We start from the raw sequence: 27,629 nt of genomic DNA, 5'->3' as shown, positions 1-27,629 counted from the left end.
GGCGTTTTGGTCTTTCTCCTGCAACCTCACCAGAACTAGCCATGCACCATTTCCGACTCAGCTTCTCACCCAAAAACTAGGAGATCCAAACTAATGGATCCGTTGGACCACCCCCATCCACGGAAGAAATACTTCCTGTTGGGGACAAACCAAGGGACCTGGACCAAAGTATACCCCCTGATGAGAAGGATCTTTCCATAACTCCTTTCAACAAAATAGTAGGACATTAGAGGAGGTGGGGAAAAACCTACCAACCAAAAGAACAGCTGGCAGAATGAGCAGCAAAACAAAGCACGCAAGAGGGATGTCGTGTGGAGTCCAACACATGGGACTATTGGTTGTAAAAAGCAAAATAACATAGAAATTTTTTTTAAAATAACAAATTAAATGTCCAGTAGTTTTATTAATTGCACAGAATTTATGAGGACATCATAATTCATAAAAATTCATAAAACGTAACTCTTTTGGTACCGAATTCCATGACTTACGCATATAATTCAAGTGATGAACAGACGCGACTGACTTTGTTACACTGTTCTCTTGCGTAGTGTTTCTAGACCCTCATGAATTTTCAGCTACAAATCTGAAATTTCTGGAAGCTCAAATCTACCGGTTTATAAACACCAAGCTCAAGCCGAACGTTACCTCCTCTTTTGCCCTTATAATAGTTACAAAGCTCTCCTTTGAGGTTTCTTTAATTATGAATCTAGGAAAAAACACAATGACTATCCAGGCTCAATTACACGCAGGAAAAAAAAAAATACAATTTATAATGGCAACAACTGGCTCTTTCACCTGACACTACAAGGAACAGGCTCTGTAACAAGGCGGCCCAGGATGCAATTATAACTAGGAGGGGAGAAAACTGCACTGCTTTTGCAAGGCAACACATGTACGAGTGAGTAAATAAGAGAGGCAGGCTGCTAGCGAGAGTACATAAAACTGTCAATAGCACAGTGGTATTATCTGCAGTTGCATCCCTAAATGAAGACAGGCTCATCGCCCTCGAGGCAGAAATAAAACTTTTCAAGCATATTATGAGAAGTAACGGAGAATCTAGCAGGCAATCAGACTGCAAGATATGTTTAAAAATACTTTATTTTTATGCTCCCTTTCCCTTGCACTTGTCTACGCTCATCAGGAAAGGCTCAATATGCCCAGCCTTTGCACTACTATTTTAAGTCTGCTGAATAAGAAAATGGAGACCAACGCCCTCCCTACAGACAAGCCCCATCGGTACTGAGTTTAGCACCCCTGCGAACCAAGCTTAATCCATCATTCACTTCGACTAGCCCATTATCACCACTGCTGCTTTGGATGCTCACATAATCCTGAGAACTATCTTTACAGAAAAACAATGTAAAAACCCCAAATAAACCTGTAAGCCTGATTCCAGCTGTCTTCCCGAGTCATTTTAGCGTCAAAATCCCTGCTAACATTTTGACAGCTTGTCTGTACGGCGGCAGATAACATGAGGGCATCCTGGGCAGGCGTGATTTTAGGAGTCAATGGTACAGTAGCATCAAGAAATTATATGCTTTGGTGAAGTAGGGTAAAACATCTGTCCTCCTCTCCCATCACTCACAGGGAAGCACACGAACAGTCAGCGACAGGCTTCTGAACGAGAAGGGATGAGATGGGATGCTGGCCCTGCAAGTGTGCCCCGTCCCCCGTCCGTGCAAGAAGTTATCTTCATTATATATGGACTTCAAGGCAGGGGAACGCCATGAAGTTCACCAGATTCTGGATTTAGCTGAATTTTTCCACCAATCAGATAGTGCCAGAGATGTAAGCATTAGAGAAAACCTTACTTGCTGAAAGCCCTGGGAGCCTTTCCACTGATTTAATCAGACTTTGTGAAGTCCAAGCCACTCCACTCCGAAGATGGCTCAAAACACTTGGGTCTCCTTTGGGGTGGCTTCCTCCACCTGTGAGCCCAGGTGCCACAGATTTTTCGAGCAACCACCCTGTGGGGAAGGGAGGGAAAGGAGCAAAATGTGCTTTCAACTTCTTTCCTCTGTGATTTCTTTTCATGCTGGATTTACAGGAGGTGACAGCAACAGCAACGCTGCAAACAGAGGCTGCAATTCATGGTTCCTCAGCAAAGAAAGGAAGCTTTGAGTTTTGTTATAAAGAGTTTACCACCCGGTGCATGAAGGTACAATTCAACACTGACTTTGATTTACTTTATAGCTCTGTTCGCTGTGTTCAGGTTTAATTACTGGCTTGTATTACTGCAGAAGGGAAACGCTCTTCTCTACCAGCCGCCTGGCAGAGAATTCTCAGAAAACTACCATATACTACAAAGAGAGGTAATCATCTTTCATTTTCCATGAAAAATACTAGTACAGGACACATCTGAAGTGTGCTTTATGCATTGTCACAGATTTACAGAGAATATTAAATTCTCCAGAGCTTCCAAATTGTCCACCCAGTACCTTGAAGGTGTAATTCTTATCTTAGATATTCTGAATAGTCTTTCTAGAGGAGGCTTTCTCCCTCTCTACAGGGTGCCTTTAAGCACCTAAATTATGCATCGGAACATAATACGAATTCTCACCCAAGTACATGTTTAGATCTCAAGACGCAGCATCTGAAATCAGCCCTGGAGAGCAGCAGGGTGGGGGATCGCAGAAGGATGCCAAGTCTTGGTGAAAGCCAACTTTCCTTCGGGGAAAACAGGGAAAGGGACAGCACTGACCCACAGCTACAACTTTGGTCCCCGTTTGAATTTTTTAGATGAGAACCCATGACATTGCTCTGAAGTTCACCCTGTGATAACCAGGAATTAAACCCAGATGGCAATTCAGGGAGCCAGTCTCTCCTGGTCAGAGCCTGGAGCAGTCTCTTGGTGGGAAACTGGTTCCTGTCTGCAGCTTGCTGTGACATTGGAATAAACTGAGAGCATCCTTGATCCGTTCATCAGTAAACTGAGCCATCCAAGGCAAAAGGGCAGAAGGCATTTTCAAAGAAAGAAAAAGAAAAAAAAAATTAAAAGTCCTAGGTTTTGTGGGGTCCTCTAGTTAGCTTGCACCAGATCCAGCCCATCCAATCCAACCCACCCCAGAGGTTACCACCACTACCTTTGTTGGATTTCTTCAGACACAACTTGTTCATTTCATTTTTTTCCCCCCCCTTGATACTGTCCAAGTGCCCAGAATTAGTCTCAAGGAATTACATTTACTCTGAAGAGTATTTTTTCGGCTGTAACACGGAACAGTACAAATCCACAGCTGTTACTGCGATGCAACTGGAGCCCTGGTTAGGATGGTGACTGAGCAACTGAACAGTTTCATCCTAATGTCGAGGACGCAATGAAGTGGGGCTCAGACTGGGGGGAACCTTGGGAAGTGCTTTCTATCCTTAGGGTAACCACAAGCAACTCCTGCTGAGACAACTGCACATGCAAAGCACTAGCTGTAAAACAGAAGCGTACCTACATTTTACAAAGAGTTACAGCTACTAATTGATTTGCGCTAGTAATGATCAACACAGCACCTTGAAAATATTGCTTTTTGACTTATTCCATACTAAGAAATACAACAGGGCTGCGAGTCGAGGGGAAATTATTTTTCCCTATTATGAAATGTTTTAAGGTTTCAAAGCTTTCAAATTTTTATACTCCATATTAGGACAAAATCCAGATCTTTCAAAAAACATATTTTAAAGGGGGGGGCGCAGAGAGAGAGAGCAAGAGCATAACTACATGTGCGTGGCTTTTAGCCATCACCTGTGAGACACAACACACAAGTTCCAACCTCTGATCTACATCAGGTATAGGAATTGAACTGGCAACTCCAGCATCCCAGGAGCCACAGTGTTCCCTCTCACATGCTCTTTATTTCACGTTTTAAGCACAGTTTTTGTTCTCGGCCTTGCTGAATGCATGCTTTCCTAAAAAAAAGTTTTAGGTAAGAAAAATGTTACAGTTTTCTACAAAAAATGTTTTATTGCAAGCATCCTGACCAACTCTAATGACATTTTTTAACTGATTGCCTTGTACTTGAATAGTATAGTGATTAAAGCTAAATACCCGAGATATATTCACCACATAATATTTCAATATAGGAAAGACTGAATCCATTTTCTTCCAAAGTCAGGGTGTAATAATTATGAAAGAGGAGACAAGCATGGCATTTTTGTAAATATATTTGCTAATAAAGTTGATCATTACCTAATGTACCAGTCCCTAATTTGAATGTCTTGACAAAGTAACAGAGGAGCTCCATGGAGAAGTACAATTCTGAGTGGAATTTTTGATCCACCTAAAAGCAATCTAAATTCTTCCCAACAAGGGAAACAAAACAACCAATGACATAAAGCCCTCCTTGAACTAAAGAGCTTGCTTTTTGCAGAAACTTAATTTTTTTCTTATTGTCTTTTCCATCCTAGAAGGAGAAGCCACTCCCACGATCCTGAATAACGCACTCCACGGCAAGGCACTGAATAAAGAGGAACATTTCATTCTGAATCAGTTCAATCTTAAACTGCATCTGCCTCCTTTACGTAACGCCTTGCAGCAATCACAGCTCTGGCACATTAGTCTCAGTCTTCTCAGCATCCCCTACAACACGGTTTAATTACACCTGCCACAGATGTCCCTCCTGGGCCAGGAGAAAGGTATTACAACGTGGGGAACGTCCACTGGACAGGATACGACTTAAAGCAGCAAAAATACAAATCCCATCAGGCAGCAGGAATCGAAAGATCAACTCAAAAACAAAACAAGTATCCTCCCTTTTGACATTCACCACTATACCATCTTCACTTTTTTAAAAGGAAAATTTGAAAAATTACTTTGAAGATTTGCACACGTGCGTGGAGCCTTGACCCACCTCCATGGTGGGGAAAGGCTCAAGACGAAGGAATTTGCATTTCAGACGGTTCTGCATTGCTACCTACAAGTTCAGAAAATTTATTTTTTGCACAAATGACTGTTGCAAAAATGCTGCATATTTAATGGCAATTACTGGTTTGACATCAATATTTCTCCTTGTAGCATTTCAAATTATTCAGTGGAAATAATGAAGCTGTCATCTAAAATACTATACCTATCGTAAAATTTTATGTCCCACTTAAATCTCAGAAAAGAATGACAATAAACTTTGATTAAATACTTGCCTGTAACAGAATAAGATGTCAACAGGCAGCAGTAAATTCAGAAGAACTCCTATTGACTGTATGCCAGTTTGCTAATGGCAATTGCGTTCAGAGAAAGCTGTCTGCTGACAATATCTTGGCCTAGGCACCTCATCAGCTAACGACAATGTTACATTTAAAAGCAATAACAATCAAACTACAACAATAGGAGAAATTTCTTATAACCATTTTGAATGGGTTCATCTCATCACAACATCGCGGGGTTTTTTTCCATGTTGCATGACCAGCTTTAGAGCTACCTTAAAGCATCCAGGGCTTGCCGTGTACAGTCGTCACTCGGAGACCAATGTCACGCTTCACTGAAAGCCCTGGCTCCTGGTTGACTTTTCTTAATGTCAGTCAACAGGTAAGAACACCGGAGAAGAGCGGTGTCAGTTTGTCAGGGAAAGCAGTGGTGTATGGAATAAATTTAATTGCAGTGGTCCATCGCTATTATCAGAGCCCCATAGCAGAGAAGAGGAACGCAATAGCAATGAAGACGAATGGACGTGAAGATCTATCATGAAGAAAGATGAAGCAGCGAAGAAGAACAAGCCATTCACAATGGAAAAGAGGAAATAAACACAACCAGGATCATTCTCAGGAAAAAAAAAAAAGAATAGATGAGACAATCATTAAGGGATTGAGTCAAAAGATTTAGTTCAAATGCAACTATGAAAAACAATGCATTAGATTAAAGAAAAAACATTTTTAACGACATAATGCACAATGAAGAAAAAGGGAATAACAACTCAGGAGAATAAGGAAAAAGCAAAGGTGAAAAGTATGAAAAACGGACAGAGGGAATGAGAATAAACGTGCAAAAGAAACAGTATGCCTGGAAATATGTTACGAAATCACCATAAAATCAGAAGTCTTGCCCAAATCCCTGCATCACTGGCCACCATCCTGTCCCTTACCTCTGTCCAAGTGATCATTACAGAGGTTACGAGAAAAAGATGATGAGGAGTACGGAAAAAAAGTGCTATTTGTTTTTCTTTCCTATACGTGCTCTACTGCAATTTGGACTGTTTACCCACAACCGTTTTTCCCTCTTTATGTAAATGCACAGAAGAAAATTGATTTGTGATTCCAAGAAAGCGAGCACGGGGGGAGGCACATAGCGAGCAGCTGCCAAGCCTGCAGAGAACATGCCGGTATACCTCTATGGAGTACTATACAGCAGCTACCAGTCTCAAGGTTAATAAAAATAATACAGCTGCATGAGGTTACCTACCTAAGAGATTGGCTCCGATGTTTCTCCTATCCCACACAGAAAGACAAGTAGTCATTTAAAGGAATTTGCTGCAGATTCACCTGCTGGGCTTGGGCATAAAAGCAGAATTAATTCCACCTTGTGGCTGCTTGCACAACCCCTCCTGAATTAAGAGGAATTGCTCACGTGGCACCTGAAAGTAAACATGGGTTCACTGTATTCCCTGAGAACAGCATAGAAATTCAGGCTGCTGTTCGTAATAATTAACAGAGCACAGCAATCTGAAAACATGAAGTATAAGAGCTAAGCATAATCCCTATTAGTGTTCCGGGGTTTCTTCTGTTCTCTCTCTTTGCACTTTTTTTCGTCCATTATCCCTCCTCGTTGTAAATGAGGGAATCTACACAGGTGGGTTGATCAAGACTGATTGCAATTAAGATTTATTGTTGAAATTGGTGCTGTGGTATAATTGAAACAGGTGTCCCTCTATTTTCTTCTCTGTACTGCTTTGTTCCAAATGCTAATCAACACAAAATATTGTAGAACCCAATTACACAAATAAGTCAAATGTATTAAAATATCATAAAATATACATAACTTTCCAAAACTTTAAGAAAAAACACAATTATTAATAGACCTGTTTATTCCAGTAGCGTACAGAGTCCACTTCAACTTATATATCTGTGCAGTGGGGCAGAACAGTTTTAGTGGAGGAATTCAGGCATTTTAATTCAGAATAAAGAAGGTGGCATTTTATTCCCACTGCATCACAGCTGTAAATTTCTAAACATTCCATTTTTGCAGACTTAAGGTGCCATCTTCACTCTCGAAAGTCCAAAAAAAAATTATAAGGGATATATTACAAAGGGCAAACTACAGTAATTGTGCTCTCACAGTAAGCGACCGCAAAAAGAAAAGTTGAGTGTGCGTGCATGGAAAAGTGCAATGCTTTTATACCTACTGGTTTGATTATTATGATTTTTGTTCTGATCATGCTACTCTTAAGAATGACGTACCTTGTTGGCTTGCTCACAGCCATCAAGGCTATGACTGACTGTTATCCAAGCAACATTCCCAACGTAAGTTAGCAATTTGCCATATATTGGGAATAACCGACTCTCTCTCTTCTAGCCCCACAGATTGCCCCAAGAGTGAGTTTGTATTAACATAAGACACTGAAAAATTGTAAACAATAGTGCAGCAGATGAGGTTTATCTAAGTTGGCAAAAGTCTTGTTTTCAGATACAGTGAATGCTAATGATAATAAATAATTGCAAATACCATCTGGACTCTGAAAAACATCTTTCTCCAAGTCTGCAATTGAATCTCTACAAAAAGACGATCAATGCAAAAGAAAATGAAAACAGTAAATTAAAATTAGATTTATGCCAACGACTTAGAACTAAGTGCTCATTTAGAAGCAGTTAACACGAAAATGTGTTCTAGTTCAGATGCAGAGCCTGGCCTAATCCCGTAAAGCAACTCTGAGAGCTTCCACAGTCTATCAGGAAATGTTCAGAATGCGCAGGACCAAATACTAGGCTATTGTTATTATTACTACTAACAGCAGTAGTTTCTTTTCCAATCTTGTCTCTAATTGATCCACAAAACTCAGAACGGAGCGGTATTAAGATGTCCTATTCGATAGCTTTTAAAAGATTGCAGTAAAGAAGAGCATTCACCGAGTACCACAGACGATCATCAGTCAAGGGTCTAAATGAATGACTGAAATCTGTTCTTGACAAAAGCAATGCAAATTGCAACCCGTGATCTTTGGTTACTGAGTGAAACCTCTCAGTGTACACACCAGTTTTGCCAAGTATCAACTATGCAACTAAACTGCATAAGACATTTTTCAGATGGGTTAAGTTACTTCTGGCTAATGTACCCTGACCTATGCTTGAACCACTTTTACATAATAAAGTTGTGAATTTTAGAAAGACTGTTTAATTTCCACTGTATTTTGCATAGATCATTTAGTACATAAATGGGGATAAATCAAATGTAGGAAACACAATATTAATAATATTTTCTGTGTGCTTCCACTTTGCCCATGAGGTAGAACTTTAATTACATCATTAATAACGATGCCTGCGTTTTCAGGCGGTAGTGCATCATTCCTCTAGTGCCATTTAAAGTGCATTTGGTCTCTAAACTGCTCCACCCTCTGGAACTGGTTCACTGATTATATTGTAACAGCAGCCTCCTCCTGCTTACAACTCAGCTACAACGGCATCAACAGAAGAATTGAAAGGCAGGAATTGCCTGTTACGACCTAAAGTGTGGAAGGTTTATTTAGAAAAGTTTCCTGTTATTTTCTGTCTCCAGAAAGTTTACATGGATTTAAAGTAGACAGTTGTTCTTTGGAGGGGGAGAAGAGAAAACAATCTATCATTGTTTTCCCCTATTATTCAGAGTCCAAATTGTCTCAAAACCAAATATACCTAAAATCTGTGACTATACTTGTTACTGGGAATAAAACAAAAAACGTCATTTCCAATGAGGGTTTCCAAAAGGAAAGCTCTCCCAGTAAGCAGCACAGGACCTTGTATCTGGGTAGTGTAATTAAAAGGTGACGAATAACAGATCTCTAGCGCATCAGAAAAAGCGATGTGTATCATTGCCTGCGTCTCAGAAGCCTTGAGACACTACTGTGCCTGAAGCTTGCTCTCAATGTTACTGGTCCAACTAAGGCAGCACGCTCCGCTGCCTTTTTTCTCGGCTGCTGAAAGTACTTCTCATGAAAACGTTCACTCTTTCTCTAGGGTTCGGATGGAGATGGGTACTCCCGCTTGAACGTTTACAAAGCAAGATGAAGCATCGTTGGCCGGCGTTATCATCCCGACCCGGGAAATGGGATAGGAACGCCGGAATAGGAACGCCACGTGCCCAGGAGGTCTCTGCTCGGTGGGGGACGCCGACCCTCCACCACCACGTCCTTTCAGAGTCCAAACACACGGAGGGGTTTGGCCACGGCAGCTGAGTTCAGACGCTGGCACAACCTGAGCTGGACCGTTGTTATTAAACAAGACTCTGCCCCCCTCACTTAAAAGCAAAATAAGGTGTGTATGCACTTACAGCTTCCATTTTTTTTCCAAATTGAGTGGTGAAGCTAAAAGCTGAAGACTGTATTAAAAAGAGTGAGAAGGGCCACTGCCCACGCTTTGGTAGTGTCCCCAGGGTACACCCTCTGCTCACAGAAAGACAAGAGAGGAAGATGACAGAGGACAAAGTAAAGGGATGGTAAGTGGAGAAAACACAGGAGAAGGATTTATCTTTGATATCAAAATTTCATCAAGCTGGGGCTTTCTCAGAGACGCTGAACCCGCACCGTGTGCTGAGCTGGCAGTTCAGATAAATGTTGTTTGCCAAGTTCAGAGGCACCTGCGCCAGCAGCTGCCCTCCCACGCTGACCTGCTCCTCATTTACTCCAAAAGCAGAGAAAAAAAAAAGATGTATGAACTGTAAAGGGCCCAGACAGATACCAACCAGCCATTCCCTAACAGGTTTTCCAGCTCCTGTTGGAGAACTACTATTTTAACTTTGCTACTAGATTAAAGGAAAACACAGAATCAGTAAATGAAATCAAATGAACCCCCCCCCCTTTTTAAACACCCTGAAGTGCCAAGACTGTCAGGAGGCATTTGGACACGCTTTTCAAATATAAGTACTGAAACAGAAAAGCTGGAGAGTATCTGGATAAAATTTGGTTTTCTACCACTAAATTTCTTTGTGTGAAAAAAGCAATAACCTCTCCGCAACTTAGAAAATATTTCTGTTCTGATTATTCAGCTATTAAAATGGGAAAGTGTCATTTTATGACAATTGCTTTCGGCAGGAGATATTTTACACTTATATTCTCAAGGAATATGCACATAAGGAAGAACAATATTAAACCTTCAGCGTTAATCTGTATTTTCAAAGCTAAGCACATTTTGACAAACTTTCTAATAGACACTGTTCAAAATTCATAACATATATGAGCATGATTACATTACTCTAATTTATTTTTTCTCCTCTCATGCGCAGCAATAAAATTTTACCTTTGAACTTATATTTATTACAACTTTTACTCTACGGAGGGCACACAGGCACAGAAATATAATAAAGCTCTGCTAATTCCATACATTATTGAAATCCTAACACTGCAAATGGTATCTTACTGTCTTCATGCATACTTAAAATTTCAATTCAAAACGCATTTCATTAAAAGGGCTGGTTAAGCAACAGCATATGCTTATTTTAAGTTTGTGGATTAATGTAGCAGAATTATATTTTATATATTCGGAAAAAAGTAGGTAATACTAGTGTTTGTTTAGGTGTTGTAAGCAAAAGTTCGATAGATGCTAAATAATTGAGTGCTCCATCCATCAGACTCCTAAGCGCTATAAAATTGGAGAGAAGGGAAGTGCTGGCGAATAACCTTTGCTTACCCACAGGCTGCTGTAAACTGGGTCTAATTCCAGCGGTAAAAATCCCATTGACTTCACCAAACTGGGAAGTGTACAGATATGCAGGAATAGCTTCAAACTAAACGAAGCACAAAGAGGTGAGAGCACAGAAGGAATTCAGACCATGAAGAACAGGGGTCATCACGTAACAGTAACGACACCTGCTCAGTGAAAACATCACAACTGACACACAAGACAAATTTTGGACATCTCTTAACTCGGTTGATATACTACTAAATGATACGGCAATACAAGTCAGTAAGGGGGCAGCTCACGCAACCAAATACACGACAAAGTGCAAAAGTTGACTCAAACTGCAAGTATAATATTGGCACAACCTCCCTCCTCTTCACAAAGGTCACTTCGCACATTAGCCCCAGCTTCATTGATTAGCAGCCGAGATAACGGCCGCTCACACGCACCTCGGAGTCATTGGGAAAAAAGAGAAGGGGATGACTTTCCGCGTACGGCGTCCTCATCACGTTTCTGGTAATTGTTCAGTCGTAGATAAAGCACAAATAGGGAAAAAGCAGCGGAACAGACTAGTCTGAAAAGGTAACAGAAACAACTTAACAACCTTTACATTTGGCAGCGAGGCATCAAAAATGATAGCTATTATTACTGCTGTAATTACGTGGCTGGGACTCAGAAGAATCGCATTTTGCTTCCCTGGAAACATGGCCACGTGATGTTTGATGGCTCCTAAACCTGTAGGAACAGATCTCCCCACCGTGGCCGGTTTGCAGAACACCTGCAGGACCAAACACCTGAACACTTGAAGACACGCTGCCAAAATGGTCCAAACAGGGCTCCCAAACCCATAGGGTCCATCACCCCCGTCCTCCTGGAGGCAGAGTATGCCAGCTTGACTTCCACAGGCATCGATACAATCGCACCAGGGAAGTCTTGAAAACTCAACAGCCAGGACCGCTGTCTGCCCCTGACTTGGGCTTCGCTAGTCACAAACCTCTGAGGTGCACCAACATCGTGATCCTTCCAGAGCGTTACTCTGTTCCCACCACGTGCACGTCCCCACGCAGGCTTACAGGCCACCATGGAGGACTAAGCCTGAGACTTTCATATCTAAACCCTTGTCCAGTGAACTACAGAAAAAATCCTCTGCCTGCAAGTCAGCAGTGGTCAGATACATCCTCCTGAGCCAGCTGCAAGAAACGCACGCAAGGGAACAAATACATTGAGCCAATTAAGCTCTTTGACCACAAAATACCGGACCAGGCTGGGAAAACATGTGAGGGCCATATTTTAACCTCCAGCACACAGACATAACGAAGTTGCCGCACTGGAGGATTTCCCAGAGTTTAGTAGGACTCAGTGCATGCTACCAAGTTCTCACAGGCTCCGTTGATCAAATTTAGGCTACTGAGCTATTCCGTGCCACGGCAAGCCCAGACGGGACACGGCAAACCTCATCTTTGCGTGACTTCCCAGCAACAAGCAGCAAGGCAGGGAGCAGTTTACCATAGCAAACTATGATGTTGTCTCCTACGTTAAGTTGAGCTTTCAAGGTCAGCTATCCCAGCTGCAGAGCCAGAATTTAACAAAATCCCTCAGAAATCTGCTTTCAACCACGTTTGGTTTAGAGAGGAATACTTGCTTGTTAAAAAGGGGAAAGGGTTTTTCTTCGAACCTAGGTAAGCAGAGCAAGATTTTCACCTGCTCTCAAGCAGTGAGTTGAAATGTATTCCACTACAGACTTTAAAGTCACCTCACTGGCAACATAACCTCCCAACATACTGAAAACCAGCAGGAAGTGTTGAATTAATACATATATGCTAACAAGCACTCCTACAACCGTGAATGTTTAATCTCGTTTTGTGCTGGCTGACACTGTACCCCACGGCTGAAGCCTTGAGACAGGGGAGGAACTAGAGGGAAATGGCTGTAAAGCAGGGAACCACGGAAAAGCAGTCAGAGGGAAAAGTCTCCGGAGAAAGCCCGGAGCAGAACGCTATCCCAGCAAAAGAGGCAAGGCAGATGATGTTAACAGCTGGACTGGGATGCAGGAGGGAGAGAAGGGAGCCAATGTGAGCACCGGGGAAGTCTGTCTCTATATTCAGTAACCGTGGGGCTACATTTCGATGATGTGTAGAATACTTCCCAGCAATATATGATGTTACCGCTTATGTGCTGTGTATACAAAGAGATGCAAACAAAATGAGTTTTCAGAGAGCGTGTAATACCGGCTGACTGCACAGGATAAGTTATTACGTACCAACCAGCTGCTGGAAAAAGGAACTTTTACACACCTTAGGGGTCTTACCCATATATCTTAATGTTCTGGACCATGACAAATGATTGGATAACAACTCTTACTCCCCTTGTCATCATCCATCTTCTTAGGAGGCTTATTTCTTCAAATCCTGATGATGAACCTCTGTAGTCACTTATCTGAGCAGCGAAAATTTATTGCCTTTACTAGAAAATGAAATTCTCCTCCAGGAGAACTGCAATGGACACAAAAGGGCAAATTTCCACCCTGGAGCAAGTGGATGCATTTTCTTTCTCTTTAGTGGGAACTACATACATTTATCCCATGTCAGAATTTGGACCAAAGGGCATCTCCTGTGTTAGTAAGAATGGCTAATTTCCAATTAAATAAGCTTACAGATAGTAGAGATGCCCTAATGAGAAAAAAAAGATAAGGTCCCATACTAATCCTGCTTTCACTGCACATATTTAACAGGGCTGCCAAAGCAGAGTCTCCAAAATACTTACTAATTACATTGGACTGCCTCCAGCCGCTGTCACCGGCAGGGAACGGGCAAAGTTTGCAATGAACCAACCCACCAAGAGTTCAAAGATTATATTATTATTTTGGGCAAGCCTTGAAGGAGTCAGGAGAACTGTGGAACACAGGACTGCAGAGCTTGTTTGGACAGAAAATACTGCCATGGTCTGTGGACTTCAGGAGCAGCTGTATAAAAATATTCTGGCACAGCCGGGAGCAGCCCCCAAACTGGTGAGATGCAAAAGCACAGACTAGCACCGACTCCGTGGCATTTATGTTGGACTTAAATACACGCTGTCTCCAGCAGCTACTGCAACCTGTAGTAGAGACTGGAGTATAAAAAGACGAAAAGCTGTAGGGCAGAAGTCTATAAACTCAGCCGAAAGAATTCAAAAGTGTCTTCTTTTTTTTGTGCGTTCAATGGCAAGGGTGGTTGTTCCCAGTACAGGGAGAGCCCGAATTAACACCAAAGGACGACTGAGGGATCCAAAAGTACATCCCTGAAGAAAACCGAGTTCCTACCTTTTGTCCGAGAACTAGCAAATCTGTACAAGTCGCATGTGACCCTCAGAAGAAGCAGTACTAAGAACAGTCTTTCCAGACTTTGTATCAAGTTGCCCAGTTAGCCATTAATTAGCTTGGAGTTAAAAACCTCCATTCCAGCTCCGCAGTACGAGAAGGGTTGAAAGAACTGCAGGTGCCCGGAGTGACACCATAAATATTGATCACAGGGCTCGTTCCACTTCATTAGCCACAAAGCGAGCAATGGTCCTCAAGGGAGAGGGAAAGGCAGCTCCAATTTTAATCAAACCGCCGTAACTAAAATGCAAACCTCGTGGAATATTATTTTAATTTTTGCTCTTTATGCAGGCCAATTGCAGCCTACAAAAAAAAAAAAAAAGAGATGTTTCTGGACAGAGAGCCAAAACCTTCAGCTGCCAGGAAGGTGCATCTACACTACGCGAAGCAGCCCCACGTAACGATACCCAAGTGAGCTCTGCAAGCAGAAAAAGCAGTTTTTCCGGCCCAGCACCTCGCCCCGGGCTCGTTAGAGCCACAGTTCATTAACCAGCCAAAACTTCGCGCTACCGCAGCTATAGAGTTTCTGAGACACAAACTGGTCTCTGGCAATGAAGGGGCCGTACAGACTTATTAGCTTATTCAGACCAGCCTACATAGTATAGTAGATAAATCCTAACCCATTTAACCTTCAAAATATATGTCTGGGAATACTGCCAGTGAATATTTGAAAGGGATTACAGGAAATGTATTAGTTGTCACTGAAAATGAAAAATATGGATTTCAATTGAAACTCTATATAAGGGGGAGGTTTTCCCCCAAAATCCGTTAGTCTAGCAGCCATGCTGAACGAAGGGAAAACTGTACAGCTAGCTTAGGCCACACAGGGCAAGCTGATAGATTTTAAAAGCTACATTTTTATCTACTGAAATAAGGCATTTTACTTTTTTATTTTTCTACTTTAATCAGAATATAACCTCATTAAATGACAGTGTGTGAAAAGAACATATAAACTAGAAAGAAAATGTAAAAACTTTCTGAATAAATTAATGTTTATTGCTTTTAGACTTTGATATTCTGGTCTTCACTACTTAAATGCAGTTTAAATGTATTACTTGCCACGGCCTTTACGTTAAACCCAGTAAGTCTGCAATTTGCGATAAAATTCCTTATCTCTCTCTTTCTGAACCTACGCAAAGATCCAAGGTTAATTTGCAGATAATATTACTTCATGAAATAATTATCTTACTCTATAGTACTTAAAATAGCCAAATTCAAGAAAGATATTTTTTAAAATGAAGCTGTCACAGCTGCAGGATGGAGGCTGCTCCCCCCAGCACGCACCCCCATAGCGGTGGGATCTCCAGTGGGGCGCAGAGCCGGGGTGCCCCAAGCCCCGCGCAGCCGCCCGCGTGTCCTGCTCGCCCGGGGACTCCGCCCGGGGAGGCTCCGTGCCCACGCACGTGCCCAGGGCGCAGACCCCCCTGCAGCGGGGAGGGAAGGGGACCCGGCCCCACGCAACCTCACCCTCCAAGCCCCCAAACGCCAGCAGCGGGGCAGCCTGCCTTCCTCTTCGCAACCCCAGCACCGGCTGAAAAATGACTCTCTTGGGCCATTCTTCCTCATCCTGCTAATTTTTCCAAACATCCTCCTATTAAACTATACAAATATATTCATTTAGTAAACATCCCATTAACCAGGTCAGCATACAGTATTCACAACTTATTACAGAGCAGCACCAAATCAGTCACAGAAGCAATTATGCAATTGCAGAGCAGACAACTCACTTTAATCTTAATATGGGGCTGGGGATGTACATGCCAGTGTTCATTCACACGACTCATTCATTTCCAAGTATTGTACACCATTTGTTTCACCCTCACTTACACAGCACTCTCAGGTATTTTGATTTGTAAGCTTTGTGGACTGTCAGAAAATATGAGCTCAGTGCTTCACCCTTCACGTAAGGGACTTTGGTATTGAACTTAAGCGTGTTCCTAAGCTTCTGTCACCCAGGTGGGGAAGAAGCTGGGCTAGATATTCAGATTCAAGACCTAAATATGTGGTTCTCTCACACACAAAAAACCCAAAAAAACAACCAACCAACCAAAAAGATCCTTCCAGAACTATTTAAAATAGGTGGTTGTAGAGAAGAGAAATCAGAGCTAAGATTATGGGATGCTATAGTTACAACACACAAAAAAAAAAAAAAAAAAGTTGCTTTTAAAATCATGGCTTTATTTGAAGGCATTGCTTTATTTAAGTATCTTGGGAAAACAGGTTGCCATATAATATTAACAAACAAGAATATGCTCTGTCAACCACAAGCAGTACCACAGACATTTGAAGACCTAAATAAATAATGTATTAGAAAACCTAGCCTAGTCTGAATTAACGCAGACTCCTATGATATAAATGAACAGCAGTAGTGGAATTATTTTCCTGGGATTTAAGTCGTATATAGCATTAAAAGTAAAGGCCTTAAGGTACTTATTGATAGGCAAGAAACTGCTATCTTTAGATCTATGCGTGCCCAGGGAGCACTCTGCTAAATTTACATTCTCAGAGAGTTTCTAGGAGAGTTACCAAATCTGTCAGCTTTATTTGTAAACACCATGAAAAAGAACAAAACACCCTCTTGGCTCTAGTCTCCTTTGACACAGCACTAAGCGTACAACAAAACAGTGCTGACTTTGTATTAAACTTGGAAAATCTGCTGAAATCGTGGGGGGAAATTCCTGCTATGTTAAATTTAATGGGAATTTTGCATCTGGTAACAAAAAAATGGAATTTGAACTTACGGGATCATCTCGGTTTCTACAAGGTACTATGGGCAGCCAAGACCCATCTGCCCCCTGCGTCAAGCATGGATAGAGCCATTTCTACGGAACTGCCCAACAGTCTATCATTAAGTTCATGAGGACTTACCAGTCCTGCTGGGTCATTGCATTTTCACTACAAAAAAAGACTTGGTGTTTTATATCGCGTGCACATTTGCCAGTAACGAATGGAAACAACCCCCAAATCAGGGACAGACTTAGGTGCGATGCCACAGGAGACGTGGAAAGGGAGCACAGGTGGACCTCACGTCACCGGGAAGTGACTTTGTCCCTCCAGCAAAGTGGCCTGGGTTCAGCCAGTCCCAGCGAACTTGCCAGGGGCAGATAAATATTCTCACTTCTTCCAGAAAAGTCACTTTTCAAGCTATACCTGTCTCCCACTGGACGCAATGCCTGAATCTCCACAGGCACCGCTAGCCACAGGAGCAAGCCAGGAACTCATTTTGCATGCTTGTTTTTCCCTCCTCGGTGATATGAAAGGAAGAAGCACTGTCTTCTGCTTGCACAGCTGCTGACCCAGTCCACAGGGGTGCGTTGCCTTGTTCGTCTTTCTTTTCCTTTTTTCTCTTTCTGGGCTTGGTAACTACTGGGTCAACGTGAGGGTTCACTGGTAGCAACACCATCAGGCTACCGATGGCAAAATATAGACCACAGCTCCCGGAAAGGCACTGAACAAATTCATGCTTACAGTCCAATTCCCACATCTCCATAGGAATTTTTAAATAATGCATCTGTTTTAAGAATCATGGTAAAAGGATACATTGAAATCACACAGTATGGGAAGGCCAGGCTTCAAAGTTGGAAAATGCATCCCAGCAATCCAGGATGATTCCGTTTCTAAAGAAACTGCATCTCATATATACGTTCTCTTCAAAAGCTTTGCTCTGACATTTGCAAACTGCCTAAAGATAAAAACTGAACAGGCTGTTTATTTAAAAAGGAACTATGAAATATCTTATCCTCTTACTTGTTTAATTCTTCTAAACAAAGGCAGTACCTAATTTGAGACAATTACAGACATGCTTCATTCAGACAGAAAGAAAAACACCAAACAATGGAATTTCAAACTGTTCTCAATCTCCTCGAAGAGCTAATCTTTCTCAATTCAATAATTCACCTTCACTCCAGCGCTTCACAAAAGCTACCATTTATTAAATGAGATTAAATTCACAGATAAACAAATACGATAAGGTAATCTACACATAAAATAATAGCTTGGCTTCAAAGTTTGGGGGAATTTGGAGTTTTTATGGAGTTTTCCCTTTTTATGGCTGTTCTTCGCATTATTTCTTGTCACAACTTCAGAGCTCAAGTCCTGTAATCGAGGTCCACTGAACTCGTGTTTCCACGCAAGCCAGGATCCGTGTGAGGATCGAATCCCGTCCCACAGACGGCACTGAATTCAGCGGGAAATCTGCCAACAGCAGGATGTTAAAGAACATTTAGGAGCCGCATCCCGTGGCCGTTTTCCCTGCTCTGCAATTTCTCTACCATTTGTCCTGGTTTCAGCTGGGATAGAGTTAATCTTCTTCCTAGTAGCTGGTACAGTGCTGTGTTTGGGATTTAGGATGAGAATAATGCTGATACCACACTGATGGTTTAGCTGTTGCTGAGCAGTGCTGACACTGGGCAAGGACTTTTCGGCTTCCCAGGCTCTGCCGGGCGCACAAGGAGCTGGGAGGGGGCACGGCCAGGACAGCTGACCCCCACTGCCCAAAGGGCTATTCCATACCATACGGCGTCATGCCCAGTATAGAAACTGGGGGAGTTGGCCAGGGCGTAGCGATCACTGCTCAGGGACGGGCTGGGCATCGGTCAGTGGGTGGTGAGCAGTTGTATCTTTTTTTTTTTCCTTTTTCCCTCCCTTGGGTTTTGTTCCTCTCTCTCTCTTGTTGTTTTCCTTCTCATTACAATTCATTATTATTATTACTATTATTTCGTTCCAATTATTAAACTGTTCTTATCTCAACCCATGAGTTTTCTTACTTTTGCTCTTAGATTCTCTCCCCCATCCCACCGGGGGGGAGGGTGAGCGAGCGGCTGCGTGGGGCTTGGCTGCCGGCTGGGGCTAAACCACGACACCATTTCATCACATGTTCTTCTCTTTCCATTACGACCACCTGACTAATCACAAATTGCTGCCTAATGAAGAGCACTGGCATTACAATACTTAATTAGAATTAAGAGGAAGATTTACTTTAAAAACCTGACAGACCAATACGCTCCAGAGCCAATCTCGGTAGTGCAGAACCAGCCCAAAATGTCCACGTCCTGAATTCTTAATTAAAAGTTTGTCAAAACTTATTTTAAGGGGGGGAAGCCTTCCCCTCCAGCATCCATCAACCTCAAAACAAGTGATTAAATTGTTTTTAAACCAGCTCTACTTCTTAAACAGTTTGATAAAAAGAAACTCAAAGAAAGTGCAACACTTATCTTTAATTTCCACTCAACAGCCTTCACAACTACCGTATAAAGGTGGCTCTCACAATCACTCCTGTCCAGCACGCAACGTGCAGCACCGAAAGAATTTCAGCTACAGAAAAAGCCTTCTGTAGGGCCACCCAGCAGGAAAGGATTAAATTACACAAAAAAAAAAAAAAAAAAGCCCTTCTTTTTCCCTCCGCTAAAAGGGCTGTGGCAGAGATCAATGCGAGAAGCTGTCTATTGAAGTTAGACTTGAATTATTCCCTTGTATAAACCTCAGGAGAAGCTCACTGCTGAGCCCCACAGCACGGCGCACAGCCAGAGCCCGGGGGCAGCTCCTTCACCCGGTCCGCGGGCCAGCGAGCACGGCAGACCTCACGGCCGCAGCCTGCTCCCGGCCTCTTCTTCCACCCTGGCTTCTCCCCGTCTCTCCTCTCCCCACACCCCAAGCCCTCCCGCAGACCGAGATGGAGGGAAGCCTCCAGCCCCACACGCCGCCGGTCGGTACAGATATTCACCACCAGGTCTCAGTCTCCTGCCTGCAGAATCAGGTTTAGTTTAGTTCTTTTTTTTTAGTTTATTTCTTTAGTTTTATTTCTTATCTCTGTCATCAGATAATTTATTATCAGATTATCAATTTATTATCTTATTATTGATAAATTCCTAGAATTTAAACGCTACTACCTCATGCAGAACTTAATTGGCTTATTTTGAAACATTTTTTTTATTTCAGGGGTTATATTGTAAGAGTTGGATTCCAGCCCACTAAACCTCACAAACGGAATGCAATAAAATACAGCCCGTCATTTTTTTACCCTAATGATCTTCTGTTTACTTTAAAGCCTTTATACTGTTTTGAGTATTTCTCTTGGGAAAAAAAAAAAGTCTTGGCTAAAATAGTTTTGAACTGAGAATTGGGCAATTTTCTGTCTATTAAGAATTTGAAAAATATCAAATGCATTAAAAACTGTTTTCTGGCTTGTTTTAGCCTGGCGTCCTAAGGAAATCAGGATACACCATGGTGCTGTTTATCCATCTGCTGATCACCAGAAAATCTGGAAACCATTTATTAATGTAAATGAAATTTGACAGAGGGGTTGGTCCCTTAAAGATTCAAATGCCTACCTGAGCTACCAGCGGAGGGCTGGAGAAAGTCACAAGCCATTGCCACCACTGAGGGAAACTTATCCCTCTGCCGCGTTTGCAGGCTGGACGCTGGTCAAACACCGGTGCCCAGAAGAGGACAAATGCGACAAGTGTGTAGAAGATGAAACTTTCCCCATTCACTTTTAAAAAAAAAAAAAAAAGTATTTTGTGAACATCTCTGCAAAGCATCAGCTGTCTCGTCAATACGAAGAGCTCAGAAGGGCCGCTTAATGAAAGGCTCACGCCTGCACAACTTGTGCTGGGCTTTCCTGCAATTTAGCTACAGGATCCTTCAGAAAAGTTGTGTGAACGGTGTCACGTACATATGCTGTAATATCTGGTTAAAGAGAAATGGCTTAAGGACGGTTTTAATGCAAAAAGCTTTGAATTCTTGTATCTCGAGGGGGTATTATGGGTAGGAAGCCTGAGGAAGTTCTGAGGTCACAGCTCTGTAAAGAGGCTCTAAAAGCAGCATGTCAAAACCAGGTGATAATACCACTGATGTGAACACTATGAATAGCCACCGGTTATTTTCAGAGAGCCCCTTTATATGTATCAAAACCAACAAGGGTGGGACTAAAGCATAAAATGCCTTAGAGACTCTGCTTGGGATGAGGAGGATAAAAAGATGTCGTAAAGCATGCCCACTTCTTATATTCCTCAAGATTTGTGTGCCCGGTGCTGCGTGTTTGAGCGACTTAATACAAACGTTACCAAATTATATACAAGGAGTGAGGAAAATATCTAGGCATGTTAAACACTTCCTTCACCAGTAGAAAAGCAGTGGAATCCTTAACCACTTTTGGAACCTGTTTAATCCCAAAACCAGAACCCTTATGGATGAGATTCACCCTCACTGCCACATCTTCCATCTGCTCCTCTGGTAACTTCAGCCACCTTTGGGTCGCAGATCCAGAATCCTGTCCTTAATAACACTTTTTAAATCAATCCTTCTAGCCTCCTTCCTCTTCTATCCACATAAGTTAATTTTAGAACTTGTCATCTACCTACTACCTACCTTTCAAATACAGTTCAAGAAGGATCCTACTTTGCTCACATCTCCCCTTTGTTGAATCAGAGTTCCCTAAGAAACACATTAACTCTCTAAAAAGAATATGAACTCAATATTTATGTGAAGTTATGCTTAGTTTAAAGAAAACAGCCAAACAGGCATTTTATGCTGCATGCTCCATTTCACTGAGAAAACAGGAATTGCTATGGGCACTTATAGGTATTTTTCTCACAGAATTGTATAGGTTGGAAAAGACCTTTAAGATCATCGAGTCCAACTGTAAACCTAACACTACCAAGCCCACCACTACACCATGTCCCTCAGCACCTCATCCCAACGGCTTTTAAATGCCTCCAGGGATGGGGACTCAACCACTTCCCTGGGCAGCCCCTTCCAATGCTTCCGATTTCTTACTGAAACAATCGGGAAATTTTGTCTACAATATATTGTGAGGGGCAAAACCAAATAAATCTATTTTAAGATTTCTTTTCCAAACTTAAAAAAATTAACTATAAATACTTTTGCAGTTATAAAATACAATACAGGAACCCTACTTCAGTCTCACAACTGAAAGATTAGAAAGCATCAAACCCGGTAAAGATTCCCTAGACATTAAAAAACGGTTTATAAATAAATAGTTTAAAAGTATACATTTGCACTAGCCTAGTATACCAATATTAAACCTTCTATACAGTTTCTTCAAACCTCTTGCACCAACGTAACAGACCTGCAGGTCACTCGCACACGCCATGCTCTTTAGGTAACCTTTATCACAAAGTCAGATCAACTTATGTCAAACTTATTCCATAACATTTAAAAAATAAAGGGCAATACAGATCTTGCCATAATAAGTGATGTTTATGTTTTTCTTAATTTTGTAATTCCCATTTCTGAAAGGCCTACCTTGAACCTTTGTTCCAAATCTACAGGTGTTTGAAGCTCAGGCCCATTTAAAAAAAAAAACATTGGCACCTGCTGCTCCCTCTCACTAATGCAAGTGGGAGCTGAATCTTTGAAAATCCATCTCCTCTCTGCTGAAACAGCCATAGGGAAGAAATGGCCTTTGCCCTCACCATTTTAACACTGCTCTGAAGTCTTGAAAAACATCTTTTGGAGACATTAGGTACCATAAAAGAGCATTAGATACCGAGAAGAATCATGATTTTGCATAGAAATTCAATTGAGGGCATTCTGCACCAACCACAAGCTCACACTTAGCTCAGCTGGCACGGAAAAAAATATTTTCACAGGTAGCTGTAATATCTCATATTGACAAGCATAGGGAGGATGAAAGCTGGCTATATCCCTAATCAACTCCACTGGTATCTCTGCCTGCCAACTACACAGAGCTAACATCACCACTGGATACCGATTACAGCTGCCTTCTAGATGACTGACACAAATTGCACCACCAGCATTTGAAAAAGCATAGCCACAGTTCAGCTGGAAATCATGCAACACACTTGCATTCAAAGATAAAGAAACTTAATCAAAGTACGTTTGAGTTTGTCCTCTAGATTCAAGCCCACATCCTTCCAGCATTAGATATCTCACCCTCTTATTTTAGCACAATATGCCTGACTCTAAGACAGATATCTACGCAAATCTAGCTACTACAAGAATTGCTTATAGACTTTTGAGTTTCTATCTTCCTTGGCTTGTGGGCCATATGTTTGCTATGACCTTGAATGAATTAAAACTGTTAAAGCGTGACTAAGCAAAGAAAGCTCTTACTTTTCAGCAACTTACCCTAAAATTAACCTAAAGCTGATCTTCTGTTTCTTTTGCAGACATAAATTTCAGTAGACGATGCAAAGACAGTAAATTCCCTTGAATTCCTGATGGTGTCTGTCCTCAAACTGTCAGTGCACCAGTCCTAGAGCAGGTCACAATCTGCATTTTGTCTTTTTAAATGTTGCCAGTAGGAGACATCAAATATTTGGCATGGTACCAGCTGCTGCGAGGTAAGGCTTGATGGAGGTAACTACATCCACTCCACCTGGCTCGTAAACAGCCAGTCTGCTCAAAGAGCACATCAATCTTCATGACTACAAAAAAAAATGGGTCTCAAATCTATTGAACAAACCACACGCCATTCTTCAGGATTCCTGAAACACTCATAATACTCATCAGCCTTGCTACTGCACTGCAAAATGCTCCCTCCACCGCGGCTGCAAAACGAGGAGTATGGATCCTATCTAATTGCTAAAAGGCTCTGCACGTTGCCTTTTAGGATTTGTGTTTCTAACAGGAAAACATACTGGTTTGGGATCAACAGCTCCGATGGCGGGGTATGGTGGGGTACACTCACGAACTAAGAGGAGGAATGAGCAATACGCTGCAGAAGGCTGAGCCCCACGACAGTAATTGAACCTGCAGGCTTAGAAGAGCTGGTACCTGCTTAATTTTATTGATTGTATGTGCAAGTGTGTTGAGCAACTGGATAATTTTACCGTTCCCCACAAAATAATTCCAAAGCTTGCAGCTATAAAGTTGTCTCACCTCCAGTTTGCATCTACATGAACAGCCCATAACGTACATGTATTAATCACACCCTCCTCAGGCAAAACTCCCACTGCGAGTTCCGTCCTGCTAATGCTGACAGCACACAAATTTGACCGTAGCAGTACGTAAGTCTGTCTTTTTGAACCTCGATGATTTAAGAAGCCGAGACAAAAGAGTTCCTAGTCCATCGACCGAGCTGTTTAACTCTTAGCTATACATCGTTCTCGCATTTACTGCGTATCATTAGAAGCGCACTCTCCCCCCGCCCCTCTCGGTAAGTCAAAGCCCTCCTGGGGACACTCCGCGTACGGGCAGATCTGGGAAAAAGCACCACTGAAGAAAAATTGATTGTTGTTACTCCATGTATTAAGGTCAGATTAAGGACAGGTACGTTTCCACCTTAACTTGAAAACAAGTATTTTAATTTTACAAAAAACCCTGCTTCTTTTAGTTTCTAAAAGTTTCAGTTTCTAACATAAAGAATGATCACTATCTAAGCTTATGCTACTCTTACAGGAGAAACAAAATCCAGGTGTACCATTAGACATGGTGTTGTGTCACTGGACACAATGGAGAATAAGATTTAAGATCTTAATTCTGCTATGTCAGAAAGAACTTCTTTAAAACTTACTTTCAATAAATTGAACACAGTAAATCTTTCCCCTCAGAAATTAAACAGACTCTGCAAGTTCATTCTATTTCATTAATCCATTACAAGACGAAAAATCAAGAATTCTCCCCAGGTAAGAACTTGGCTTTGCTGAGATTTATGTTAAAACAGAACTTCTCAGAAAGCTGCTAGCTTCATGCCCTCAACCCGGAATAAAACCAGACATCACCCCTCCTTGCAGCCCGTCCTTCCGCAGGATTCAAGCAGAGCCGTTGGGGATGCTCCTGCCCCTCGTGATGCTCTGCACCGAGCGGAGCACACGTCGCACGCTGCCTCTGCGGACGACCGCTCTCGGGGACCACGGGACACGTTGTGACTGAACTGGAAGTCCAGACAGGTAACTGAGCACACCATTATTAATATTCTACCCCCCAAAGAGTCTTCAGCTTCTGTAAGTGCAGAGCTTCACTGCCAAGCTCTGGCAGAACATAATATTGGATCTTAAAATAACACTGCTTTGATTACCTTACTTCCCTTTACTCTTCGCTTGAATTCCAACAGGATTTCAGTGTCTGCTCTGTCAATAGAGCTGTGTGAATAATGGATTTCTGTTTGGGCACTGAACAAAAAAAAAGGAAAAGGAAGAAAAAACTCTGTAACTCTGTTTTAAGTAGACTGAAGAGAGATTGGGGGAGGATTTAGGAAAAAAGTAATTTCAGGAAAAAGCAAAATGTTTCTTTAATCTAAAAGGAACATTTTGCTTTTATATTAACATGCTTTTTTAAAAATACTTTGTTGTTTTTTTAATTTTGTTTCAGACTTCGTCTAGTTCATTTACCAAAAAAGCCAACATTAAACATTTAATCTAAAAAAAAAAAAAAGCTCTCTGAAATATCGTTCTCCAGTTTTACAAATAAAACTGTTAAATGGAACAGAAATTTGGAAATGGATGTATTTCACCCCAAACATGTACCTTTTCAGTGAACTTATTAACACTTAAAACCAAAATCCCTCTTGTCTTCTTGGCAAGTGCCACATTCTAGATACCGCCTGCCTGGAACCAAAGAGATCACACAGAAAAATAAAACAAAACTGCCGTGCTGAAATGACTCTTACCAGTACTGCCAGAACAGCAGCAGAAATAGTATAAAGGTTTACTGCTAGAAAAAAAAAAGGAGCAACAGGCCTAAAAGTTTGGTGAACACCCTTATTTTGTGGGTTTCTTCTGTTCACCACCCCCTGCAAATATGCCCTGGTTGGTTTTTGGGGTTGGTTTGTTTGGGTTGGGTTTTTTTTTGGGGGGTGGTGGTGGGTTTTTTTTAATGTTACTACCAGAAAAAAAGGAAAAAGAAAAACATAGGTGTAACCATCCGGCGTGACGCCGCTGAAATGAGGAGAATTGATTTTTTACCCCACCCCACTTTACGTTCCACGTCCGGCCGCGCTGAGCACTAATGAGCGTGGGTGATGGGTGCTGGCCCCCGGCGCGGATGACTCGTGCAGCTTGAAGCCAGCAGCTTATTCCACTGAGAATATTTCAAGAAAACATCCTGCCACCGTACCAGCTATGACAGATTGCAGCATGTTTTATTTCTTAGCTACCATCTTGGCAGACTGTCTGTAGCAGGGTGGTTCGCCCCTTACAGCCGGGAGTCCCGGGACCTGCCAGATACTATTCATTTATCACATACGGCTGGGAAGGGTGCACAGAAACCTCCAAGGTGCCTGGGAGCACCTAGGTGAGGCAGAAGCTGCTGAAAAAGGTGGCTTTATGACAGGTCCCAGGAATAGTCATTGGGGTGCTCCAGGAGAGGAGCAACAGCAATGTTCTGGGCACCTCTGGACTCTGCTCCTCCAGGTTCGGCACCTGCATCTCCCTATCACTGCGTGAACCATGCATGAATAAGGAACCCATAGATTATTTGGCACTGCTATAAATACTGTCCTCAAAAAGGAAGACAACCGCAAAATTTTAACTCCCACAAAACAAATAAACCCTGATACCCAAGCTGACAGTATAGAAAGGCAAATACTCAGCACCTTTTGAGCTGTGATTCGATTTGTTAACTAGGAGTAGCATAAAACCACCCGAATCCAGCAAAATCACATTACCTTTGCATTAAACCTTGTTGCCGATCTGATAATTTCCGATTAAAACAATGAAGCCTTTGGGTATAAATTTTATTTCATATTTTTTATTATTTAGACACTATGCTGTTCACTATCACACAGAAATCATCTTTGTTGCTATAGTTCTTCTGGTAGGAATCAGAACAAGCAGAAGCAAATTAATAAATGATGACATGGGAATTACAACAAAATAGATTGACGACTTGCGGGTATGATTCTGAATAATAACATTTTACAATCTATTCAAGAGCATTGCTAATAGGTAAGATTTAGTTTACAGTATTGTCAGAAACATTTATAAAATGCTTGAAAAACGAATTGTTACTTTTATGAGTCATACTGGTTATTTCATGAATTTATTGTTGTAGTTCCTTTTAGATATGTTCTCAGGTTGTACTCCTCACCGTAATAACTGCTCTGTTCACAAGCTACATGACTATAACATGCATTTCTAAAAACTGCAGTTTGGTTCAACATTTGTCTTGTTTCAGTCTATTTTTCTACTATTAATACAGCCTAAAATACATATGGAAAATAACAATAAAAAGGGTTCCCAACTTCCTCCAGCAGACTGAACCAAACAACGTTTATATGTTAAATCCAATTGTATTTCTTAGCATCTAAATCACAAGACCGGGAAACTACCTATGAAGGCACACCAACTCCTGTTCGGACTGAACTTTTACCTGAGCCACGTCCTTCTGTCTAATGTAATCTGCAGTTTCCTGCACACTACTGCAACACTGAATTCCCTTTGTCTCACCATACTCAACGTGCTTGTACCTATCACAAAGACATAAGAAGCAGAGCACACAAAAGATGACTTTGGTCATTATCTTCAAAAACTGAAACGCAATACATTTTGGCTACTGTCCAATTGCATTTTAA

General features: G+C 41.8%; 1 protein-coding gene across 13 annotated transcripts in view; it reads right to left on the bottom strand.

Moving 5' to 3' along the window:
• The window catches only part of THSD7B (thrombospondin type 1 domain containing 7B), a 336,463-nt gene that overhangs the window by 152,593 nt on the left and 156,241 nt on the right, over nucleotides 1-27,629 (bottom strand). The gene's annotated exons all lie outside the window — the stretch shown is intronic.

This window comes from Mycteria americana, chromosome 9 (genome assembly GCF_035582795.1).
Source record: "Mycteria americana isolate JAX WOST 10 ecotype Jacksonville Zoo and Gardens chromosome 9, USCA_MyAme_1.0, whole genome shotgun sequence".
Lineage (NCBI taxonomy): Eukaryota > Metazoa > Chordata > Aves > Ciconiiformes > Ciconiidae > Mycteria > Mycteria americana.
This window is presented reverse-complemented; position numbering and strand designations above follow the sequence as displayed.